Raw genomic sequence first — 17,155 nt, 5'->3', positions numbered from 1 at the left:
CTGGTTGCTTAAAGTAAAAACCAAGCACTTCCTGGTTAACTCCTGGCCACCTCTCACTTCCCATCAGTCATAAGACTCATTCTCTGCTCTCCATTCACAAATCAATACTTCAATATTATATTCTTACTTAGTTACAACTAAGCCACTAAGCAGAGCACATTCTTACTGATAATCTCATCTTACTGAAATCTCATCTTGCTTTCCTCGTATATATTTTTTAAAAAGGAAAGAAAAGTGTGTTAGTCGAACAGTCATTTCCGATACTTTGCAACCGCATGGACTGTAGCCCAACAGGCTCCTCCATCCATGGAATTCTCTAGGCCAGAATACTGGAGTGGGTAGCCATTCCTTTCTCCAGGGGATCTTCTTGACCCAGGGGTAGAAACCAAGTCTCTTGCATTGCAAGCAGATTCTTTATTGTCCGAGCCACCTAATTTTAATCAATTGTATATTCATTTTTCTCTACAACTCAAACCCTGTTTGTTGCCAGAATAGTTTTATTAAAGGATATATATGATCATTTTCTGTACCTCATTTGAAAATTTGAGTGGACATCTTTTTATGGCAATTAAACATGACCCAGAACATAGCATTCAAGGTTCTCCAAAGTGTCCTATTTTAACTAATATTTCCCTTTTCTGCACAGTTCTGTGTTAGCCTCTGCTCCATATATATGGAACTGATATCTATATATTTAAATGACCATGACTTACATATCATTCATCTTTTTCTCCTTTTCTTCTATTCACTTTCAGAACCCTTTTTCTGTAATCTTTGCTTCTGGACTCAGCTGAAATGTCCCCTCCATTTTGAAGTTTTGACTGACTTTCTTCATATTGCAGTGACAGCATCTTCTGAGGCTCTGAAACACTGTACCTTTGTACAGTATTTAGTATATTTCTCTTATATTATGTGATGTGTGTGCTTTATTCACATGTTAGCATATGAGCAACCTTATGAGAAACATATATTTTTATGTTTCCCCATTTATTAATTATGTTCCATAAGATAAAACATGTTATCTAGTAGACTTACTAAAATGAATTTTTATACTTTAAAATTGTTAATTAAAAATATCATTTTTCTATTTTAACCTACTTAAAGTGAGCTCCTAGAATGTCAAAATTATTTCCTCCAAAATATATACATATTACATATCTATTCCTCAATAAATACTATATAATACTGTGCCAATTAACAACTGGCAAAGTTCTCTGCATGTAAGTGTCGTTTCCAAACTCCAGAAATTAATTTTTAACATGATCTATGTCTAAATTGCCAGTTCACTTCTGGGCCCAGCAAACATTCATCCTTTGCAGAGCAGTGTGTGAGGGAGCTGGTGTTATGGCATCTGAGAAGTGGGTTTCAGCAATTCTATTGCTGTAGCTCTGCTATACTGGCTGTGGATTCTGTGAGAAAGTTTTGGTGTGGCCCCGTGGCATGAGCCACTGGCTCAATCTAAAGGTTATTTTGGAGAAACTCATGGAAAGAGGCCACAAAGTGACTATGTTGGTGACTCCACAAAATTTTGTCATTGACTACAGCAAGCCTTCCACCATGAACTTCAAGATTCTCCCCACGCCACAGGACAGAAAGGCTAATGAAAACAGACTAAATGACTTTTTAGATCTATCAGTTAATGTCATGCCTTCATTATCACCTTGGCAGTCAGCAAAATCTGCAAGATTTTTTTTCTTCAAATGAGTGGATATTTAAAACTTGTCTGTGAGAGTGCTGTCTACCACTGGACAATCTTGAAGAAATTCCAGGACACCAACTACAATGTTATGATTATAGACCCTATGATGCCCTGTGGAGAGCTGATTGCTGATATTCTAGGAAACCCTTCTGTACACACCCTAAGGTATTCCATGGGTGGCACAATGGAGAAATACTGTGGGCAAATTCCATCCTCACCTTCCTATGCGCCTGTTGACATGACAGGACTAACATACAAAATGACCTTTATGCAAAGTGTACAAAATTTAATGCTTTCCATTTTCTTTGACTTCTGGCTCCAACAACATGACACTCAGCTTTGGGACTAGTTTTAAAGTGAAGTGTTATGTAAGGGACTCTGCTTTTCATTCTAAAGTAGTTATTACGAAAAGCTAAGGAGGTTTAAGAAAAGTCTAGGAAGATGAAAGGAATATATTTTTCAAACTGTCACTTCCCCCAAATCTCCACAATTAATATCAATGAACTATGGTTTAATAACTAATTGGGAAAGGGAGGCAAGAAATGTCTTGCTGTGGTTCCTCTTTCTTTATAGTCATCTATCTTGTAGAATACTTCAATACCTAAAAGATTGTTACCAAAACAAAATGAAATATAAAACTTGCTAATAATTATCAACCCAATGAAAGATGTTTTTTTTGTCTTATGCAGAATATCACAGGTAAGTCTAATACCCTGAGCTTTCCAGTGGTAAAGAATCTCCCCGCAATGCAGAAGATGCAGGAGATGCAGGTTCAATCCCTGGGTCAGGAAAATACCCTGGAGGAAGAAATGGCAACCCACACCAGTATTCTTACTAGAAAAATTCCATGCACAGAGAAGCCTGTTGGACAATAGTCCATAGGGTTGCAAAGGTTCAGACACAACCAAGCAATTGAGCACAAACACACAGCGAGTTTTCATAGGGGAGGACATTGGACTTCTGCTCAGTTCAGTTCAGCCGCTCAGTCGTGTCCAACTCTTTGCGACCCCATGGCTGCAGCACACCAGGCCTCCCTGTCCATCGCCAACTCCCAGAGTTTACTCAAACTCATGTCCATTGAGTCGGGGATGCCATCCAACCATCTCATCCTCTGTTGTCCCCTTCTCCTCCCACCTTCAAGCTTTCCCAGCATCAGGGTCTTTTCCAATGAGTCAGTTCTTCGCTTCAGGTGGCCAAAGTGTTGGAGTTTCAGCTTAAACTTCAGTCTTTTCAATGAACATTCAAGACTGATTTCCTGTAGGATGGACTAGTGGGATCTCCTTGCAGTCCTAGGGACTGCTCAGTAAAGGGAGTGTAATGTTTGTTAAATGAGGAAGATAATCTCCTTACCTGACTCCACTAATAAACTGAAACCTGAGCTATTTTAACAATGGGATTAAATTTGTTATTTGAATTTTTCTCTACAATTTTTGAAAATCACATTATTAGAATTAAAATTTATACCACCATTCTGTTGGGCCAGAGTACCCTCTATTTCTATGTCTCTCTTAAATTTGGGATGAAAATTTAGTAAGTCCTATGTGAACTGCTTCATCATCGCTGGTCATATTGAAAAGTTTCCAGTATGTTATACTTCTTGTGTGCATGCTCAGTCACTTAAATCGTGACTCTTTGTAACCCTATGGACTGTATCCCACAGGCTTCTCTGTCCATGGGATTCTCCTGGCAAGAGTACTGGAGTGGGTTTTCATGCCCTCCTCCAGGGGATATTCCCAACCCAGGAATAAAACCCATGTCTCCTGCACCTCCTGCTTTGTAGGTGGATTCTTTATTTACCCACTGAACCACCTGGGAAGCCTGTTATACTTCTTAGGGGAGTATGATACAGAAACCTAAAAAATTAAGTATAAACTTAAAAGAGTTTATAGCTCTAAATGCTAAAAAGAGCATACTTTTCACTACACTAGTTACATATATTCTATTTACAATTGTTTGCCTTTCCTAATAAAGAATCATTTTCTTTTGCAATTTTCACATATCTAGCTCATATCTGATTCCATCAACTGGGGCTGGCTTTCATTCCAAATTTTTTTTTTTTTACTAAAGTATAGTTCATTTACAAGGTTGTGTTAATTTCTGCTGTATAGCCAAATGATTCAGTTTTGTATAGTATACATTATTTGTCTTCTTTTTCATTATAATTTATCTTACAATATTGAATATATTTCTCTGTGCTTTACAGGGCTTCCCTTGTAGCTCAATTGGTAAAGAATCTGCCTGTAGTGCAGGAGACCCAGGTTCAATCCCTGGGTTGGTAAGATCCCCTGGAGAAGGAAATGGCAACCCACTCTAGTATCCTTGCCTGGAAAATCTCATGGACAGAGGAGCCTGGTGGGCTGCAGTCCATGGGGTCGCAAACAGTTGGGCACGATTGAGCTAACTAACACTTACTTACTTACTTTGCTGTTTATCCATTCTATATAAAATAGTGTACCTCTGCTAACCCAGAACTCCCAGTCTATCCCTCCCACACCTATCCTCCCATTGAACCACAAGTCTGCTCTCTCTGTGAATGTTTCTGTTTCATAGATAGTTTCATTTGCATCATACTTTAGATTCTACATATAAGTGGTATCATATGGTATTCATGTTTCTCTTTCTGACTCACTTCACTTAGTATGATAATCTGTAGTCATATTCATATTGCTGCAAATGGCATTATTTTATTCTTTTTTTTAATGACTGAGTAGTATTCCGTTGTATATATGTACCACATCTTCTTCACCCATTCATCTGTTGATGGACATTTAGGTTTTTTTCACGAACTGGCTATTGTGAATAGTGCTGCTATGGATAATAGGGGTGCATGTATGTTTTTGAATTATAACTTTTTCCATTTATTCCCAGGAATAGGATTGATGAATCATATGGTAATTCTATTTTTAGGTTTTTGAGGAACTTCCATACTGTTTTCCACAGATGTACCAACTTATATTCCTACCAACAGTGTAGGAGGTTTCCTTTTTCCCCACACCCTCTCCAGCAGTTTTTATCACTCCAAATATTTTTGAGAGTCATGAAGAAACGTGAACTAACAAACAAAAGATCATATTGGATATTAGAAATAATAACTAATTTAACTTCCTTAATGTAGTAGTTTTTTAGGGCTGCTATAGTGAGTGAAGTCGCTCAGTCATGTCCGACTCTTTGTGACCCTGTGGACTGTAGCCTACCAGGCTCCTCTGTCCATGGGATTCTCCAGGCAAGAATACTGGAGTGGGTTGCCATTTCCTTCTCCAGGGGATCTTCCCAACCCAAGGATTGAACCCGGGTCTCCCGCATTGCGGGCAGATGCTTTGACCTCTGAGCCACCAGGGAAGCCCTTAAGGCTGCTATAACTAAATCTAAAAGACTGGGTGGTATAAAAAGAAATTTATTGTCTCGCAGATCCAGAAGCTAGAAGTTAAAGAACAAAGTGTTGTCAGAGCTGCTTTCCCTTGAGGCCTGTCTGTCTGCCTTGTAGATGTCCACCCTCTTGCTATGTCCTCTCATAGTCTTTCCTTTGTGTATGCACATCCTTTGAGTCTCTTTGTCTTATACTGGATTAGGAGTCATTCTTATGGACTTATTTAACTTTAATTATCTCTTTAAAAATAAGTGCTGGTCTTCCCTGGTGGCTCAGATGGTAAAGAGTTGGCCTGCAATGCAGGAGTCCTGGGATCAATCCTTGGGTAGGGAAGATCCCCTGGATAAGGGAATGGGCAACTCATTCCAGTATTCTTGCCTGGAGAATTCCACGGACAGAGGAACCTAGTGGGCTACAGTCCACGGGGTCACATGGAGTCGGACACGACTGAGTGACTAACACACACACCTCTTTAAAGGACCTACCTTCAAATACTCTCAGACTTCAGTTCATGAATATTAGAGGAACATAATTCAGTCCATAATTTTGATTTTTAATAGATACATTGTTTAATAGAGCTAAGATTTAAAAAAATAAAAAGCACTTAAAAATCATTAGCTTTACACATGATTTTGAATTTACACTGCATTTATTTCACAATAAATAATTTAACAACCAATAAGCACTTCCTGGTGTAGACAGTGAGTTAGGCTCTATGAATTCAAGGTAAATAAGAGCAGGGCCTTGACCTCAATTCTTTTTTCAGAAATACATGTAAAACATAGAATTAGGAATATATTCTGATAATTAGAGATGCTGTCCTAGTTCCAATCAATAATTTTGTGGGATATTTGTTGTATTACTCATTAATATAGGGAAGGTATATGATTCTGTATGGATACATATTATGAAACAAGTATAGTTCTTAGTAACAATTGGAAAATTTCAACTCTATTATCTTTAACAGATCTTTCTTTTACTGTAAGCACTGTGCTTCCCTGATAGCACAGCAGTAAAGAATCCACCTACAATGCTGGAAACCCAGGCTCGATTCCTGGGTTGGGAAGATCCCCTGAATAAGGGAATGGCAATCCACTCCAGTAATCTTTCTTGGAGAATTTCATGGACAGAGGAGTCTGGAGGGCCACAGTCCATGGGGTCACAAAGAGGCAGACATGATTGAGCAACTAACACTTTCACACTGTCATTGATTTTCATTGCTATACTCTATCATGTTCTTTATTAAGCAATTCTGAATGCACTATGAGTATCATTTCATTCTTGATGTAATGATAAACATAGCTAATAGAAATTGCTAAAAAAATTGAATAGAACAAAAGCATATATAATGAATGATAATTGGCTTCATGTTTTTCTTATACAAGAAGTTTTAACTTTTCTTGTCTTTTCATTAAGATATTGTCTAAGTATTATTAAACATGTATATATATTCTTTTTTTTTTTTTTTAACCAATAAGGACAATGACTAATCATCTTTATCTTTTCACTTAATATGGATTTGACAAATTTACTCACAACATATTAAAATCTACATTATTCTTTAAATTGATGCAGTAATATTCATATGAATGGATATAACAGATCATTGAACTGTCTAATGTGAAAGCCATAGTTAAAATTTTCTAGCTCTGGTGTTACAAAAAAAAAAATGTTGCCCTAAACTCATTGTACTTATATCTCAGCCACAATGCCCTCTAAAATTTTTGAACCATTTAGCTCTTATCCTCAGACCTTTACATATGTGTGTTAGTCACTTAGTTGTGTCCAACTCTATGTGACAACATGGACTGTGGCCCACCAGGCACCTATGTTCACGCAATTCTCCAGAGAAGAACACTGGAATGGGTTGCCATTCCCTTCTCAGGGGATCTTCCCAACCCAGGGATTGAACTCCCATCTCTTGCATTGCATGCAGACTCTTTACCATCTGAGCCACCAGGGAAGCCCGATTATTTCATTTGCTTATGGGCTATTTATCTTTTTGATCTCTAACTGTTCTGGTCTGGCATTTAGGGATTTTAAAGCCTTTTTTTAATGATATGTATTACAAACATCTTTTTAACTCATTAATTGACTTTGAAATTGTAACTAATTTATATCAACATAAAAATATTTTATAAAATTTTAAAGTTTTATACATGAGATTTCAGATTTTAGAAATATCAAACCAATACAAAGTGAAAAAAATACAAGTATATAGTTGAAATAAACAATGAAATAAACTTCTATATGTCCTATAAACAAGTTAAGAAATAAACTGTTGCCAGTTTCTTAAGAACACCTTTCTTCCAATAGAAACTACAAACCTGAATTTCATGAACATTTTCTTAGAAATTTTATGTCTATCATTATATGTGACTTCCTCAACACTCTACTGTTCAGATTTTCTAAAATACAATACAAATAGAATCATAGATGTCCTACTTATGCTGAATACTCTTAAAGATGCAATCATGTGTTTTCTTATTTTTTTAAGCTCTACGGATAGTGTTCTGTTGTGTGATTATACCATGACATTCTGCGGATGGACAACTATTTATAATATTTTATATAACATGACTATTATAAATATTCCTGTACATGTACTCTGTTGTAGAAGAGAAATAGTACTAATAGGATATAAACTGTATATCTATATCTATATTTCCCCCCACTAGGTAATTTCAGAGTTTTCTCCAAAGAAATTGTACTTCCACCAGTCTATACAGATTTTTGCCTTAGCCAACACAGCATTTTGGTCCTCATTGTGCCACATCATTACTTTTAGCATATTATTGACTGAGTTTTAGTAACAGTCATCTTGAGGAATAATTGACATACCATAAAATTCCCCCATGCACCACGATATTTACTATGTTTACAAAGTTCAACTATTGTCTCCATGTTCTAATTCCATAACCCCCCCAAGAAATGATTTATTTTTTAGAGTTTTGTTAGTGAGATGGGTCTGAAATGGCATCTTAGGTTTTATTTAGATTCCCTTGGTGATTCCAGAGATTGAGTAAATTTTTATACAAGGCTTTAGCCAGTTCATGGGCCACTTCAAGGTCCAGAGCTGGTACTGAGGTCTGGGTGTTTATTACTCAACATGGAGGTGGGAACGACTCTTCTTGTGTGCCTTGGCACATGGTGTTGGTGATACAATCAACAAGAAACAGCCTGTACCTGAGTTCTCAGAGATACAGAGCTTTTTGCCATGTCTGCAGTCAGGAACACACTCTTTGGGTCTGTAACCTTATTGCAAACTTCCCTTCTCAAATGTCATTTTCTGTTTTGGAGTGCACCCAAATTTCACAATCTCCTATCTGGATCCCAGAGCTCCTACAAAGACACATACATCTGTGGATAAACATCAAATCATTGCTGGGGAGAGTACCTGAGACACATCTTATTTGGTCATCCTGCTCAAAATATTTGGAAGGGTAATACTCCCTTCCCTTGTATTTCTTCTGGAGCACCTTGATTATTATTAGCTTTTTGCTCTTTTACTATGGATTTTAAAAATTAAAAGCAAAATTCTACAAAAATCATCAAATTTCATGAAGCTTGGGGTTTTGAACTTTTAGTAAGAATTACGAGGAATCTGTATACTGATTTGAAGAGAATGGTCATCTTTATGATTTTTGATTTCCTATCAATGAATGTGACAGCTCTTTATTTTACTATAATGAATTTCAGTAAGACATTATAATTCTAATTATATAAAGTTTGCATATATTTTTTATAACTATTCAGGAATTATAAGTCAAAGTATACATTTTAGTTATATTTTCTTTTATTCATACACAAAAATTGCAGCTGTCATTTCATCTATTTTGTATTCATTGAAATGACAGACTCTCACATTTATTCTAACAACAAATCTGTATATTCTTTTGGAATAAACAGAGAATTTCATATTATCTAAATAGACACTCAAGAGCAAAAACTCAGGATGGGAAATCACCACAGGAACCAGTGCCTGGGTAGGAACACCTGAAATGTAATTGATGAATTGCTGGAGATTCACTGTGGATAATTCTGAGAGAAAAAATCTAATGGGATCCAGTCATATGGGGGTCCCCAAAATATAGTAAGTTTTACTTCCAGGAACTCAATCAATTTTCCATATTAAGTATCAGGAAAAAATCTCTTGTTTTCAGTGAGGGGAGGCAGAAAGGAAGTATTCTGAAAGAAGCTGTTCTTTCAGAACAGCTGTTCTTACCAACACTGTCTTAGCAACAAGGTCTGTCCTCAGGGTAAACTAGTTAATGGGTGCCCAATGTGCTGGGGGTATTATCAGAGCCTAACTGCCCTGGGGCAAGAGAAACACCCTACTCCAAGTCCCTCTAGACTACTACATGGAAAAAGGATATCTTAACTCCAGACCATCCTGCTCCATATAAAGTGGGAAAAAAACAGAAAATGAGAAATAGTTGTGAAGAGTCCAGAGGCTTAGACTCAGTAAAATACTGAGACTAATCCTAGGACTCTAGAATGCTTCTCTCTCCAATTTACCACCACATTTTAAAAACTCCATTTACAATTCTACCCAATACATCATGTCTGGGTATCAAGAAAAAAATTACAGGGCACATCAAAAGGCAAAAACACATTTTGAGTAGACAGAGCAATCATCAGAACCAGAGATGCCAAGGATGTTGTAATTATCAAAGCAAGGATTTAAAACAACTCTGAGTAATATGCTAAGGGCTCTAATGGATAAAGTAGACAGTATGTAAGAATAGATGACCTGTATAAGCAGAGACATGCAAATCCTGAGAAAAACCAAAAAAGAGATAAATACATTAACAAAAATGAATTCAAGAATGAAATTATACTAATTCTATATAGTCATTTTTAAAGGATAGAAGTGGAGGGAATAATTTCTAACACATTTTATGTTTTATGAGAATTGTTGTTTTTGTTTAGTTGCTAAAAACTGTCCATTTCTTTTGTAACTCCATGGACTGTAGCCTCCCAGTCTCCTCTGTTCATGTGATTTTCCAGGCAAGGATACTGGAGTGGGTAGCCATGTCCTCCTCCAGGAAAATATTCCTGACCAAGGGATTGAACCCATGTCTCTTACATCTCTTGCATTAGTAGGTGGGTTCTTTACCACTAGCACCACCTGGAAGGCCTTAGTGCCCATTAATCAATTATTTATATAATTCTCCACTGTGTTCATAACTCATTTTGTGTAATATAATTCTAGGAAAAAGATTGGCAGTAAGTTTTAATTCTATGTTTTTGCTTTACCAGTCCTCAGTATGACATTTAGAATGTCTTAAGAAATTATATAACAAATTTTGCACACTTTTGCACAATTTTGTTCTTTTCACATTTGACTGACTTTGCATTTCACACTGTGCATAACTGCTTCAAATAGAGAATTCTAGTGAACACTTTAAGCTTGGTCTTTCTTAAAATGTGGTCTACAGTTTTAATCAATAACTTTACCTAAGGACTTAGTAATCAAGGCAGGATGTCACATACATGGAACAAGCCATGAAAAGAACATAAACATATTGGTAAGAAAACTGAGGCAGTGCTCTCATCCAATCTCTGACATTTCCAAGCTCAATATCCTTGGAAATTGCCTCTTTACTATCAAATTAAACCTTTGCCTATGTTACTTCAGACATATATCCAAACACTACAAAGTAGTAACATTCTAAAAACAGGCTATCCACTCTAGGGAATGTTTGATTACCAGTTTTGAATAGAATCCTCAAGAAAGGAGCATTCAATTTTCTTTACTTAGATGTAAAACAAGTTTTCTGTGTATATAAGTGATTGACTGGATACTTGCACATACATTTTTTTTTTTTTCCTTCTCCATAAGTCTATAAAATGAATACTTGGAATTTGTCTCTTTCAAAAAACATCATTGAGAGATAACACTCAAATAAGTGTGTGATATTAATAATGCATGCATGTGTACTCTACATTCCAGAGATAATTGTATTAGGTATAAGTTACTCAGTGATTTCCTACTGAGAAAACAATGGCAAATCAATGAAGTGATAATATTTGACTCAACAAGATAAGGCAAACTGATATTTGTGAGATCCTTCAACAGTGAAAGTGAACAAGCTGCAGTGAAAGCTGAAACAAGCTGAAAAGTAGAAAGAGACTGAATGGAAATTAGGAAACCACTGAGAGTTGACTCGGTGTTAATAAGCTAGAACTACTCTGTCATCTGCATTTAACTGGGGAGAAACAATGAGTATTAAATCCACCAGGACTTGGAGCTGTGGTTAAAATTTCTGATTGAATTTATTTCCTGAAAGAACTTATTTTTGTCAAAGAATTGCATTTTTATTTGATTTTGTTGAATTTATTTTTATTTTGCACGTTACTGTTCTTTCACTACCCAAACATTCTTTCTGCCTCCTTCCCACCTCCCATCCTTCGTCTTCTATTTTTTTTCCCTTTGTTCCTTCCCTCCCTGAATCCCTTCTTCCTTATTCCTTCACATTTCCTCTCCTTTTAACATTTAGATGTGATAAGAAATCTAGAGAAACCACATTTATTGTTTTCCCCTGTAGAACATCAGAAAATCAATGCTGCAATTTTCCCCCAGGAGGTATGTATGCTAATGACTTGGAGCAAACTTTATTTTCTCCAGGAAGACCCACTATGCTATGTGAGACCATGGGAAAAGCAGAAATTTGGCTCATCAGGACCTATTGGGATTTTTAATTTCCTCGTCCATACTTACTGAAATTTGAGTTTGTAGGAGGTTTGCATTGTAAATCTGCCAAACCATTACCTAAGGTAAGTCTATTACAGTAAAGGGATTATTTTTGTGTCTTGTATGATAAAATCTTTATTGTCCTTTAAAGCCTATGTATCAATAAGAGATATGCTGCAGAATGTCTTCAGTTTACTACTCCAAATATATTTTCAAAACTACTGGGGTCTTGTATGAATGATGTTGCCTTTTTTTTTCCCTTTACATTGATATTTAAGCAGAAGAATGAAGTCTTCCAAGTGACATATTAAAAATATAAGTGTGTTCATATATTTACAGATATTGGATTGAAAGAACCTTGGAAATCACTAAGGAGCCTGCTGTAGTCTTCCTAACAAATATGATGGACTTATGAATAGGGGTATTTATTATGATCAGCTGAGTGATAAGTTGCTTTAGTGAGTCTTGAGCAGACTCTTGCTACAGACTTTGGTCAGTAAGAAGAAGTGTTGCTGGAAGACATGAAATCAGACAGGGCTTCTTGGAGAGCAATGGACTTTACTCAGCCAGGAAAGAGTTGAAAAAAGTTTTCTCATATGACAATGAGTTCAATTTCAAATTCACTTTAAGAAGTGAAAAGAATTTTCTGGTGAAGATTTCTAGAAACTGGTTAATATAAAGTTTCAGTCTCATCAGAGAGCATAAGAAATAAATTGGGAGTCATCAACATAAATTCAGTCAGTTCAGTTCAGTATAGCTCAGTCGTGTCCGACTCTTTGTGACCCCATGAATCGCAGCACACCAGGCCTCCCTGTCCATCACCAACTCCCGGAGTTTACTCAAACTCATGCCCATGGAGTCGGTGATGCCATCCAGCCATCTCATCCTCTGTCGTCCCCTTCTCCTCCTGCCCCCAACCCTCCCAGCATCGGGGTCTTTTCCAATGAGTCAACTCTTCGCATGAGGTGGCCAAAGTACTGGAGTTTCAGATTCAGCATCAGTCCTTCCAGTGAACACCCAGGACTGATCTCCTTCAGGATGGACTGGTTGGATCTCCTTGCAGTCCAAGGGACTCTCAAGAGTCTTCTCCAACACCACAGTTCAAAAGCATCAATTCTGCACTCAGCTTTCTTCACAGTCCAACTCTCACATCCATACATGACCACTGGAAAAACCATAACCTTGACTAGACAGACCTTTGCTGACAAAGTAATGTCTCTGCTTTTTAATATGCTATCTAGATTGGTCATAACTTTCCTTCCAAGGAGTAAGCGTCTTTTAATTTCATGGCTGCAATCACCATCCGCAGTGATTTTGGAGCCCAAAAAAATAAAGTCTGACACTGTTTTTACTGTCTCCCCATCTATTTCCTATGAGGTGATGGGACCGGATGCCATGACCTTAGTTTTCTGAATGTTAAGCTTTAAGCCAACTTTTTCACTCTCCTCTTTCAATTTCATCAAGAGGCTTTTTAGTTCCTCTTCACTCTCAGCCATAAGGGTGGTGTCATCTGCATATCTGAGGTTATTGATATTTCTTCCGGCAATCTTGATGCCGGCTTGTGCTTCTTCCAGCCCAGCGTTTCTCATGATGTACTCTGCATATAAGTTAAATAAGCAGGGTGACAATATACAGCCTTGACGTACTCCTTTTCCTATTTGGAACCAGTCTTATTCCATGCCCAGTTCTAACTGTTGCTTCCTGACCTGCATACAGGTTTCTCAAGAGGCAGGTCAGGTGGTCTGGTATGCTCATCTCTTTCAGAATTTTCCACAGTTTATTGTGATTCACACAGTCGAAGGCTTTGGCATAGTCAATAAAGCAGAAATAGATGTTTTTCTATTAGAAACCATAAAACTGAGAAACCTAAACGTTGAACTGGTTCTTTATGACCATAATATCTGGGTATTTTGGGGTGAAAAAGAAAATCATATATCCATATTTCAATGTTATTAAAGAATAAATATGAGCTGCCAGAAATATTGGAAGGAAACAATATTTAGAAGTAAAAGGAAATAAGAGGTAAACTTAGAATATCGTACTATATTAATAGGCAGTGAGGAGACAGATATTCATTAACCTGGGTGTAGGTAAATGATCTGATAAAGAGTTTGCCCATGATATGGGAAACCCCAGTTCAATTCCTGGGTCTGGAATATCCCCTGGAGCAGAGAAAGGCTGCAGTATTCTTGAGTTTCCCTGGTGGCTCAGATGCTAAAGAATCTGCCTGCAATGTGGGAGACGTGGGTTCAATCCCTGAGTTGGGAAAATCCCCTGGAGGAGGACATGGCAACCCATTCCAGTATTATTGCATGGAGAATCCTCATGGACAGAGGAGACTGGTGGGCTACAGTCCATGGGGTCACAAAGTTGCTCACATGAGTGAATAGCGAAGCACAGCACAGCACAAGTCAATGAGCATATTCTCCATAGGAGATAGCAGGTTAAGAGGTATTCCCAGCAGAGTTCCTGATTTCTGTTAAGGGTAACATTGATACTGAAGTTTAAATTTTCACTTCATTTGGAGGAGAACAAATGCATATATGTGTGTGGCTGAGTCCCTTTTTGCCCACCTGAAAATATAACAATATTGTTGGTATGCTATACTGCAATATAAAATAGGACATTAAAAATTGTTTTAAATGAAATTTGTTAACTACAAATTGGCACTTACCAAGAGCATTGCCAATGACTGAACAGCAAGGCATTTGCCATCTGCCTCTACTGAGATTGAACCCCATGCTGCTATCGCTGTTGACCTTCAACAACCCCCAAGGAAGTTCGGGGTGGAGTGAGGCACTCTGTGCTCCAGGGAATCTAGTAGGACAGGTCTTTAGATAGTTGGATGTTTTTAGGAACAGATTTTATGATCTCAATCCTTACATCTCCTCATATCTAGAGGAGCACTAAATCCCTTCATGGTGACATCAGACCCTCATGACTAACAAAAAATCTTTTGTAAATTGAGTGCTTCATGATATTGAAGCCCCCCCCCCCCTCCCTTCACCCAAATCTTATATATTGACTTTCCCCCACTCCTGCTTTGGAGCAGTCTCGCAGAGCCATCTGAGATACTGCCTCCTGGGCTGCAGTCCTCATTTTGACCCAAACAAAACTTAACTCATAACTCTTAAGTTGTACATCTTTTTTTAGTCGACAAATTTCACTTCAGGATTCTGAATATGTTTTCATGCCAATCAAGTTATAGCTGAAGACAAGCTCTATTGAGTGTTATTACTGGAGATAAAATACATTACCTAAAATAATTAAAAGAACAGAAAGAGGCATGATGCATTCCATGGCTCACCAGATAACACCATGCCATGCTATTAAGTTTATCCTTCCACCCCCAACTTTTCACATGCAATTTCAAAAAAAATAACAGACATATTTCATAAGAGGGGGAAATGATTCTATTTCAAACCCAATTATTAATATAGATACTTGGGTAATATGAATACCAATCATGGCTTATGTCTCCGATGAAAAAATTATGCCAGTCACTAAACACAGAATAGAAAAGCACTGTGAGTTAAATCAAGACTCCTAATGAAACATGATATAAGTATGTAAGTCTTAATACATCTGTGTGTGTGTGTATAATTTCTTTTTTTCAATCACTGTTTAGGGAGATGAATCAAAATGGTAAAACACCAATTTCTAGGATATCAGATATTCTCTTAACACTAGCTAAGCTAAAAATAGCAGTCTACATTTTTTTATGACACTGTCCTTTCCCTGGTAATTTTACTAGCCTTAAATTGAGAAACATCATTAATTGTAGGGTGACTACAAATAGTTACAAAGAGATAACAGATCTCTAGAGCATGACATTCACATATATTCCATTTCTTAAAAGATCCTTTTTAGCCCTATTAATAAGTGAAGCAATAAAGGTGAGTAAAGTATCCTGAACTAATAACAGGAAGTTAGATCGAGTTATTTAAAATATATTGACCATAAACTGGTATGCTACAAATTTTAAAAGTCTAGTTTGAAACCCTTCTTGGGCTTCCTTACAAGGAATATCTTTACAAATTTGTGAACAGGTCTGTGGTTCATAAAATTAATTTTGAGAGGTGAGTGGCTCCAACAGTAAAGAATCTGCCTGCAATGCAGAAGACCTGGGTTTGATCCCTGGGTCGGGAAGATCCTTTGCAGAAGGGAGTGGCAACCCACTCCAGTATTCTTGCCTGGAGAATTCCTGGACAGAGGGGTTTGACAGGCTACAGTCCATGAGCTTACAAGAATTAGACACAACTGCATGATTAATACACACACCATAAGAACATCTGGCTTTTGTCACTTATTCACTTTGGATAATGGTTTGGTTCCATGTCTTTAGGTGTAATCACTCATTATATATTTAAGCCATCATTTTCAGAAACACATTTCTTCTTAAGCAGACTAGATGGTTCTATGTGGCAAGAGGCAGAATCAGTCTAACAGTGTCTCTCACAAACCTCTGAAGTCTGCCTATCTGGAGCTGTAGGAGAGCCTCTTCCCACTAGGATCCTGCACTTGTGTTACAGAGAGAAATTTATCCCTGCAGGAAATGGAAGAATTTGTTCAAAGTTCAGGCAAATATAGTATTGTGGTGTTTTCTCTGGGGTCAGTGGTCACAAACTTCACAGAAGAAAAGGCCAATCGCATTGCCTCAGTCCTCACCCAGATTCTAGAGAAGGTTAGTTCAAAGTCCAATCCTGGTGAGAAGCCACTTTGCAAACTGGAGAGAATGTGTAGCTAATAGTACTCTTTTCAGATGAAAGTTTGTAACTCATCCTTTACTGAGCTGAACTAGTATCACTTTAAGTAAAAATGTCTCAAAACATTCAAATGTATATGCAGCACATTTTACCATTTGCCTCCTGAGTCTTCACATTACTATGAAAATACATCTTTTTATGGAATCACTTAATTTCAATGAAAGAAAGATGAAAATGTTAAGATTCTAGTAACTTTTTATTGTTTGACATCTTATGACTTGTACTGATTCTTTCCAAAAGTCCTCAGATGTATCAGCTCCAAGGTTCAGGGAAAGAGAGGTAACACATAGAGAGGAATCACACTCAAGAATATTCTTTATTTCTCTGGGCTTTATTTAGACTTCGAAGTGTAGTTGGTTTAGAAATAGAAGCCTAATCTTTCTAAATTGAATTTTCTATAGTTAAAACAATTAAAAATCCTAATACTATTGTCAGTGTATATTTTCTTCTCTATTGCATTCGATTAACTTTGTTTATTCTAGATTTCTACTCTTCATATATTCCCATTCATGAAATACCCTGTCTTTATACTAAAGTACATAAAACTTTATAATTGTACTAATTAGGCCTGTTAATTTTAGCTGTTCTATTAAAAAAGTTTGCTGCCTATTAGTATTTAATCTGAA

At 37.0% G+C, this 17,155-nt stretch overlaps 1 pseudogene; it reads left to right on the top strand.

Annotated features, from left to right (window-relative positions):
• Positions 1-1,344: 1,344 nt before the first annotated feature.
• Positions 1,345-16,510, top strand: LOC122428014 (annotated as a pseudogene).
• Positions 16,511-17,155: the final 645 nt, after the last annotated feature.

The sequence above is a fragment of the Cervus canadensis genome, chromosome 26 (genome assembly GCF_019320065.1).
Source record: "Cervus canadensis isolate Bull #8, Minnesota chromosome 26, ASM1932006v1, whole genome shotgun sequence".
In the NCBI taxonomy this organism is placed as follows: Eukaryota; Metazoa; Chordata; class Mammalia; order Artiodactyla; family Cervidae; genus Cervus; species Cervus canadensis.
The sequence above is the reverse complement of the archived record's forward strand: the minus strand, read 5'-3'. Positions and strand labels throughout refer to the sequence as shown.